Below are 10,502 nucleotides of genomic sequence, written 5' to 3'. Positions count from 1 at the left end.
AGCTAATTCGAGATCATGGGTTGGATAATTTTTCTCATGTGGCTTCAATTGCCTCGACGCATAAGCTACAACTCGACCTTCTTGCATCAATACACAACCCAACCCAAGTAAGGATGCATCACTGTAAATGACAAACTCTTTGCCTGATTCGGGCTGCACTAGTACTGGAGCTTCAGTCAAATAAGTTTTTAGTTGATCGAAACTTTTTTGACATTTTTCTGTCATTTAAACTTAACATCTTTCTGAAGTAGTTTCGTCATTGGTGTGGCTATCATCGAGAAACCCTTTACAAATCGTCTGTAGTAACCGGCAAGTCCCAAAAAGCTCCGAACCTCAGTAATATTTCTTGGAGGCTTCCAGTTAAGTATGGCTGAAATTTTGCTCGAATCAACTCTAATACCCGATGCAGATACCACATGACCCAAAAAGCTAACTTCTCTCAACCAGAACTCACATTTACTGAACTTAGCATATAACTGCTTATCCCGTAAAATCTGCAACACAAATCTCAGGTGTTCAGCATGTTCGGTTTCATCCCTCGAATATACCAAAATGTCATCAATAAACACAACTACAAATCGATCCAAATACAGTCTGAAGATCCGATTCATCAAATCCATAAATACCGCAGGGGCATTAGTGAGTCCAAATGGCATCACTAAGAACTCGTAGTGACCGTATCTCGTTCTAAAAGCAGTTTTGGGTATATCTGAATTTCAAATTCGCAACTGATAATAACCCGATCTCAAATCTATCTTTGAAAACACTGAGGCTCCCTTTAGTTGATCAAACAAATCATCAATACGTGGTAACGGATATTTATTCCTTATTGTCACTTTATTCAGCTGACGATAGTCGATGCACAACCCCATGGTTCCGTCCTTCTTTTTCACAAACAATACTGGTGCACCCCAAGGTGAGAAACTCGGTCGAGCGAAACCTCTATCCATCAACTCTTGCAACTGAGCTTTCAATTCCTTTAATTCCGTCGGTGTCATACGATTCGGAGCTATCGAAATCGGTGTAGTCCCAGGTACAAGTTCGATGCCAAACTCTACCTCCCGAACAGGTGGTAACCCCGGTAATTTTTTGGGAAAAACATCCGGATATTCACAAACCACTGGCACCGATTCAAGTTTCTTTTCTGATTCTTTATTATCAGGTACGTATGCAAGATACGCTTCACACCCCTTTCTCACATATTTTTGACCTAACATCGAGGATATTATTGTTGGTAATCCGTTCCAATTAGTAGACTCAACTCGGATTATCTCATTATTAGCACATCTCAAATTGATGGTCTTACTTTTACAATTTACAATTGCATCATGTACGGTCAACCAATCCATCCCGAGGATAACATCAAATTTCTCAAACAGTAAAAGCATCAAATCGGCCGGAAAACAAGAACCTCGAATTACTAGGGGACATTTCTTACACACCTTATCAACAAGCACATAATGACCCAAGGGATTCGACACTCTAATAACGAACTCATTAGACTCAACAGGTAAAGTCTTACTGGATGCTAAAGTCTCACATATATAATAATAAGTAGAACTAGGGTCAATCAAAGCAATCACATTAGTATCAAAGAGAGTGAATGTACCGGTAATAACATCAGTCGAAGGAGCATCCTCGCGTGTACGTATAGCATAAGCTCTAGCAGGAGCACGAGCCTCAGATCTGGTGGTAACATCTCTAGATCCTCTCTGACCACCACTAGCATTCCCCGCATTTTTAGATGGTCTACCTCGAGCAGTAGTAGCACCCGGTTTCCCACTCTGATTTACATTTTGTTCAGACAGTCTCGGGCAATCCTTGATAAAGTGGTCAGCTCATCCGCACTTATAACAGGAGCGGTCATGGAATCTACAACTCCCCGAATGCCATTTACCACAATACTGGCACTTTGTTCTGTCTCGACGATTATTTCCAACACTGGCAACCGAAGTGACTCGTGTACTCATAGGGGGTCGATCACGATCTCGTCTAGAAAAGCCCGAAGTGTCTTTAGACCGGCCTAAATCATCTCTAAATTTCTTCGATGACTGTTGAAAGGGCTTTCCCGAAGATCTCTTATGAAACTCCTTTGCTCCCATATCAGCTTTTTTTTTCTCCTTACTGAGCTCTTCGGCTTTGCAAGCTCGCTCGACAAGTACCACAAATTCTCTGATTTCTAAAATGCCAACATATAGTTTTATATCATCGTTCAGTCCATCTTCGAAACGTTTACACATTACAGCTTCTAAAGAAATGCATTCTTGAGCGTACCGGCTAAGCCTTACAAACTTTCGTTTATAATCAGTAACCGACATGGAACCTTGTTTAAGTTCAAGAAATTCTTTCCGTTTTTGATCAATGAATCTCTGGCTGATATACTTTTTTCGAAACTCGGTTTGGAAAAACTCCCACGTTACTTGCTCTCTAGGTACAACAGAAATCAACGTATTCCACCGCTAGTAGGCAGAATCACGTAGCAAGGAGATAGTACACTTTAGGCATTCATTGGGTGTGCAAGATAGTTCATCAAGTACCCGAATAGTGTTGTCCAACCAAAATTCAGCTTGCTCGGCATCGTCGCTGTCTGTAGCTTTAAATTTAGTAGCCCCGTGTTTTCGGATTCTGTCAACTGGGGGCTTATTTAACCTTATCTGGTCAGTTACCGGAGGTATCGCAGGTGCAGGGGTTGTATTAGTCGGGAATGGGGGTTGTGGAACAGCCATATTAGTTCGAATATACTGATTGAACCAATCATTCATCACGCTATAAAAAGCCCGTCTAGCTTCATCATTCTGATTACTAGCAATAGGTTGAAAGTCCACCGGTGCGGTCCCTTGCGCGGGAGCAGGCGCTACACTCTCAACATCATCAGCTACCGCTCGGTTGGGATCGGGATCCATTACTATAAGTAAACACATTTTTAACTGTCAGAAATCACCACACTATCAAATAAACACATAATGGCATGTATAGCTAGACCCGAACGTATTACGGTAGTCCTAGAATCGACTAAAACGTAGCTCTGATACCAATAAAATTGTAATACCCCGTACCCGAGACCGTTGCCGGAGTCGAACACGAGGTGTTAACGGACTTAATTCATTTACTTACACAGTTCATTTTAAAATTTCTAGACAAGCTGGCTAACTGCATCACCGTCACTTTAAAACTCATATCTCGAGTTCCAAAACTCGAAAACTGATTCCGTAAATTTTTCCTGAAACTAGACTCATATATCCATCTAAAATTTTTTTTCTAGAATTTTTGGTTGGGCCAATTAGTACAGTTTATTAGTTAAATTCTCCCCTATTTTAGGGTTCGACTACACCAACCTTCATGCATTACGACTTAGATATCTCCCTGTACAGAGCTTCAGTACTTATGCCGTTTGTTTCTAATGAAACTAGACTAAAAAAGGAATCTTTACATATAAAGCATGACTTCTAATTATCTCTGGTTAATTTATGGTGAATTTCTAAAATCAGAATAGGGGATCCAGAAAACGCTCTGGCCCTGTTTCACGAAAACTTAAACATTTCATAAAATACGGCTCATATGGTTGTTTCTTTTCTTTCATATGAATATAGACTCATCAAGATTCGATTTCATAATTTATTCACTATTTAATTCCATTCCTACTATTTTTAGTGATTTTTCAAATTCACATCACTGCTGCTGTCAACATATATTTAAGGTAAATTTTACCTATTTCATAATTTTCCATGAATCAATTAGTAAATTGACATACATTATTTTCAAGTATAATCACGATTAGCCATGACGTACGTAGCACCAATAGGACCATGATCGGCCATTCCAATGGCTAATCATTACCAAGCATTTCCACACCACTTAATAACCATGTCATAAGACCATATATACAAAATGACCATAATGTTATACTCAAAATATACGAGCCATTTTCGCATGGCTATACGAATATACATTACCAAAAGATACTTAATTAACAACAAGGGTCAGCCCTATACATGCCATTATCAAGTTCAACTGAAGAGTACCAAAAAGTGGCTTAGATAGTGTGGATGACTTCGACTTTGACACTTCTGAGTCCGATAGCTGACGAACAAAATCTATAAAACAGAGAATTAAAGCAACAGAATAAGCATTTTGATGCTTATTAAGTTTTATGTAATGAAATTATTTACAACTAAAGTATAGCGTTCGTATGACTAAATGAATGATTGCGTATACGCATATTCCCAAAATCATGTTTACTTCACGCTTCAGCCATTATATTCATACACTCAGGGTCAAACCTAACTAAAGGCCGGAAGCTTGTTAATCAATTGAGCGAATACTATTTAAAAGGAATCAACCTTTCCAATGCATATACGAAACATACCTTATCGTTTAGATTTATGAGCGTATTAATTGAAGTTATTACAGCAAGATCGCTCATTTCCAAACCCAAGTACCTTCGGGATTTAGCCGGATATAGCAACTCGCACAAATGCCTTCGAGACTTAGCCCGGATATAGTAATTAGCACAAATGCCTTCGGGACTTAGCCCGGATATAGTAACTAGCACAAATGCCTTCGGATCTTAGTCCGGTTATAGTAACTAGCACAAATGCCTTCGGGACTTAGCCCGGATATAGTAACTAGCACAAATGCCTTCGGATCTTAGTCCGGTTACCATCCGAATAATCATGCACATATATCAATAAATCATAACACATCTATATTTCATTTTCATTACTAGAACTCAAACACAAGACACTTATCAACCATTACCATTTTCGGCTCAATAGCCACATACAAAGAGCATGATTTTGATTGGCTTTAAAACATGATCTCTATACACATTCGGCTACCAGTCATAAGTATAACTAATTACCTCGATAAATAATTCAAGTAGAATCATTATATCACCATTTATTTATTATGCTTATATGTCATGACTTAATCAAATCATAAACTAAGTTCCATTACTCAAAGACTTACCTCGGATGTTGTCGAACGACTTCAACGGCTATTTAATTACTTTTTCCTTTCCCCTATCCAACTTTGATCCTCTAAGCTCTTGAGCTAAATCAAACAATTTACCTCTCAATCAAACACAATCATACGGCATTCATATACATTTTAGAACCAATTCATTCGAATCAATTTACCACTTAAGTCTATCACCATTTCGCTTTCAAATTTGTGTACTTGGTAAGTCACATTAAACTACTACAAATATAACTTTAATACATATTGATTTTCGAAGGTCTCAATTACACAAGGTGTATACATAAGGCACTAACATACATATAAGTATATATTTACTTATGTGGTGTTCATATTTTAGTCGATTACTTAAGTTATGCACAACCACGTATTTATATACACTCTCATATTCATTATTATGAATATTACCGAATACTTAACACAACTAAGTTAAAAATTTACCCAATATCATCTTAATTAACTTCTACTTATACATCAAAATTTCCAATACAAAGTATTTAGCACCTATGCACTTAAACCGGATTAGCAAACACCCATAGTGTGATAGCCCTAAATTGACCCTAGTCAGAAAGTGGTTTCGAGACCACTAAACCGAGTCACCGAAGTATTTGAATATGATATTTATTGTCTAAAATATATGAATATGAATGTGTGAAAGTTTTAAGCTTCGATTTAGTCGATTGCATGTGAATTTAGTTAATAGGACTTATGTGTGACACTTTTGAAATGTGATAGGTTAATCTATAAGGAACTATTAATGCATGTTATAAAAATGATGGGTTTGCATGTCAAATTAACCAAAAAATCAAGATGGTGGCCGGCCATGCTATGGGTTAAAGCATATTATAAACATTTTGTGTTAATGTTTTATGTTAGAAATAATAAAATAAAAAGTTAGTAATAAAGTAATGAAAAGGGAGGGGTGATGAAAACAAAGTTGTCTCATCCATGCTCCCCCATTGCCGTGACTTAAGGAAGGAAGAAGAAGAGGATTCTCTTGTTTCATGTTCGGTTGGTTGATGTTTAGGAAGAGGTATGTTTGATGTTATTCCATGAAATTCATGCATATTTTTAGATGTTGGTTTAAATTCTTTTGCTATTTGATGGAGATGATACTCGGCCATAGGTGTTGTCTTCTTGGTTGGTGTTTGATGTTGTGGTGATGAGGCATGAAGATGATTGAGTTTGAGTGCTTAATAAAAAGGATGGGTCTTAACAACTTCATGAAGTATTCGGCCATGGTGCTAAAAAGTTGTATTCTGTTTAAACTTAGAATTTTTAGTTATATGGATGTGTTAAGTTGCTTGAAATGTTAGATTAATTTGAACTCATCACCAAGTTCTTTAGGCAACCCATGTTAAAAATTTCGGTATTGAGATGTCTAGAACTTTCGGCCATAGTAGCTATGGAGAAATAAGATTTTTGTTTCTTATTAAATTGGATGTATCTTGTTGTATGAGTGCTTGAACAAACTATGATTAAATAGATGCATAGATTCAAGGTGGGAAGAATTGGCTATTATGCTTGATACTAATGCCGAATGTGAGAATGTTGTACTTGAAAAATGTAGGTGAACATGACAAGTGTATTCGGCTGAGGGCATAAAGGATATGAAAATTTGGTATTTATTTTTGATTGTGTGTGTATGACCATGGATAATTGGCTGCACAAATATTATAAATACATAATGTATGTTAAATTTATTAAGCTACAAAACATTATACATGTTCGACCAAGGTAAATTATTTGAGTAAAGTATATCTTGATGGTACATTTCGGCTAGTATAAAATGTATATGGATGTCGTATGACTATGTTTAATTTGGGAAGTAAATTGTTTGATTTAGCTCAAGAGCCTAGAGGATCAAAGTTGGATAAGGGAAAGAAAAAAGTGATCGAATAGCTGTCGAAATCATTCGACAACATCCGAGGTAAGTCTTCGAGTAATGAAACTTAGTTTATGATTTGATTAAGTCATGACATATAAGCATAACAAATAAACGGTGATATAATGATTCTACTTGAATTATATATTGAGGTGATTAGTTTATACCTATGACGGGTAGCCGAATGTGTATAGAGATCATGTTATAAAGCCAATCAAAATCATGCTCTTTGTATGTGGCTATTGAGCCGAAATTGGTAAGGTTTGATAAGTGTCTTGTGTTTGAGCTTTAGTAATGAAAATGAAATATGGATGTGTCATGATTTATTGATATTTGTGCATGATTATTCGAATGATATCCGGGCTAAGTCCAGAAGGCATTTGTGCAAGTGACTATATCCGGGCTAAGTCCCGAAGGCATTTGTGCTAGTGACTATATCCGGGCTAAGTGCCGAAGGCATTTGTGCTAGTGACTATATCCGAGCTAAGTCCCGAAGGCATTTGTGCTAGTAACTATATCCGGGCTAAGTCCCGAAGGCATTTGTGCTAGTGACTATATCCGGGCTAAGACCCGAAGGCATTTGTACGAGTTGCTATATCTGGCTAAATCCCGAAGGTACTTGGGTTTGGAAGTGAGCGACCTTGCTGTAATAATTTCAATTAATACGCTCATAAAATCCAAACGATAAGGTATTTTTCGTATATGCTTCAGAAAAGTCGATTCCAATTAAATAGTATTCGCTCAATTGATTAACGAACTTTCAGCCTTTAGTTAGGTTTGATACCTTGTGTATGAATATATTGATTGAAGCGTGAAGAAATTATGATTTTGAGAATGTGCATATATGAAAGTATTCATTTAGTCATATGAACGCTATACTTTAGTCGTAAATAATTTCGTTACTCAAAACTTACTAAGCATTAAATGCTTATTCCGTTTCTTTAATTCTCTGTTTTATAGATTTTTGTTCGTCAGCTATCGGACTCGGGATTGTCAAAGTCGAAGTCGCCCACACTATCTAAGCCCTTTTGGTACTCTTTTAGTTAAACGTTGATAATGTCATGTATAGGACTAACCTTTGTTGTTAATCAAGTACCGTTGGTAATGTGTATATATTCAGATAGCCATGCGAAAATGGCTTAAATATTTTGAGCATAGTATTAAAATCATTTTGTATATATATGGTTATTGAGAGGTGTGGAAATGCTTGGCAATGATTAGCCATTGGAATGGTTAATCACGATCATAGTTGGTGCTATGTATGTCAGATGGCTAGTTGAATCATGGAAATTATGAAATAGGTGAAATTTACCTTAAAATAGATGAAAATTCACCAAAAATAGTAGGAATGTAATTAAATAATGAATGTAATCGAACCTTGATGAGTCTATTTTCATATGGAAGAAGCGAAACGAGCATATGAGCCGTATTTTATGAGATGTTTAAGTTTTCGTAAAACAGGGCCAGAACGGTTACTGGATCCCCTGTTCTGACTTTGGATATTTACTATAAATTAACCAGAAATAATTAGAAGTCATGCTTTATATAAAGATTCCTTTTTGAGTCTAGTTTCATTAGAAACAAACGGCATATGTATTGAAGCCCTGTACAGGGAGATATCTAAGTCGTAATGCATGAAGGTCAGAGTAGTCGAACCCTGAGACAAGGGAGACTTTAACTAATAAATTGTACTAATTGGCCCGACCAAAAATTCTAGAAAAAAATCTGTAGATGGATATATGAGTCTAGTTTCAGGGAAAATTTACGGAATCAGTTTTCGAGTTCTGGAACTCAAGATATGATTTTTAAGGTGACAGTGACGCAGTTAGCCAGCTTGTCTGGAAATTTTAAAATGAACTGTGTAAATAAATGAATTAAGTTCGTTAACACCTCGTGTTCGACTCCGGCAACGGTCTCGGGTGCGAGGTGTTACAATTTTATTGGTATCAGAGCTACGGTTTAGTCGATTCTAGGACTACCGTAATACGTTCGGGTCTAGCTATACATGCCATTGTGTGTCTATTTGATAGTGTGGTGATTTCTGACAGTTAAAAATGTGTTTGTTTATAGTAATGGATCCCGATCCCAACTGAGTGGTAGCTGATGATCTTGAGAGTGTAGTGCCTGCTCCCGCACAAGGGACAGCACCAGTGGACTCTCAACCTATTGCTAGTAATCAGAATGACGAAGCTAGACAGTCTTTTTATAGCGTAATGAATGATTGGTTCAACCAATACATTCGAACTAATACGGCTGTTCCACAACCCCCATTTCCGACTAATACAACCCTGCACCTGCGATACCTCCGGTAACTGACCAGATAAGGTTAAATAAGCCCCCAGTTGACAGAATCCGAAAACACGGGGCTACTGAATTTAAAGCTACAGATAGCGACGATGCCGAGCAAGCTGAATTTTGGTTGGACAACACTATTCGGGTACTTGATGAACTATCTTGCACACCCGATGAATGCCTAAAGTGTACTATCTCTTTGCTACGTGATTCTGCCTACTATTGGTGGAATACGTTGATTTCTGTCGTGCCCAGAGAGCAAGTAACTTGGGAGTTTTTCCAAACCGAGTTTCGAAAAAAGTATATCAGCCAGAGATTCATTGATCAAAAATGGAAAGAATTTCTTGAACTTAAATAAGGTTCCATGTCGGTTACTGATTATGAACGAAAGTTTGTAAGGCTTAGCCAGTACGCTCGAGAATGCATTTCTTCAGAAGCTGTGATGTGTAAACGTTTCGAAGATGGACTGAACGATGATATAAAGCTGTATGTTGGCATTTTAGAAATCAGAGAGTTTGTGGTACTTATCGAGCGAGCTTGCAAAGCCGAAGAGCTCAGTAAGGAGAAAAGAAAAGCTGATATGAGAGCAAAGAAGTTTCGTAAGAGATCTTCGGAGAAGCCCTTTCAACAGTCATCGAAGAAATTTAGAGATGATTTAGGCCGATCTAAAGACACTTCGGGCTTTTCTAGACGAGATCGTGATCGACCCCCTGTGAGTACACGAGTCACTTCGGTTGCCAGTGTTGGAAATGATCGTCGAGACAGAACAGAGTGCCAGTATTGTGGTAAATGGCATTCGGGGAGTTGTAGATTCCATGACCGCTCCTATTATAAGTGCGGATCAGCTGACCACTTTATCAAGGATTGCCCGAGACTGTCCGAACAAAATGTAAACCAGAGTGGGAAACCGGGTGCTACTACTGCTCAAGGTAGACCATCTAAAAATGCGGGGAATGCTAGCGGCGGTCTGAGAGGATCTAGAGATGTTACCACTAGATCTGAGGCTCGTGCTCCTACTAGAGCCTATGCTATACGTGCACGCGAGGATGCTTCTTCGCCTGATGTTATTACCGGTACTTTCACTCTCTTTGATACTAATGTGATTGCTTTGATTGACCCTGGGTCTACTCATTCTTATGTATGTGAGACTTTAGCATCCAGTAAGACTTTACCTGTTGAGTCTACTGAGTTCATTATTAGAGTGTCGAATCCCTTTGGTCATTATGTACTTGTTGACAAAGTGTGTAAGAAATGTCCCTTAGTAATCAGAGGTTCCTGCTTTCCGACCGATTTGATGCTTTTACCGTTTGATGAATTTGATGTTATTCTCGGTTTGGATTGGTTGACC

The sequence above is a fragment of the Gossypium hirsutum genome, chromosome A02 (genome assembly GCF_007990345.1).
Source record: "Gossypium hirsutum isolate 1008001.06 chromosome A02, Gossypium_hirsutum_v2.1, whole genome shotgun sequence".
In the NCBI taxonomy this organism is placed as follows: domain Eukaryota; kingdom Viridiplantae; phylum Streptophyta; class Magnoliopsida; order Malvales; family Malvaceae; genus Gossypium; species Gossypium hirsutum.
The sequence above is the reverse complement of the archived record's forward strand: the minus strand, read 5'-3'. Positions refer to the sequence as shown.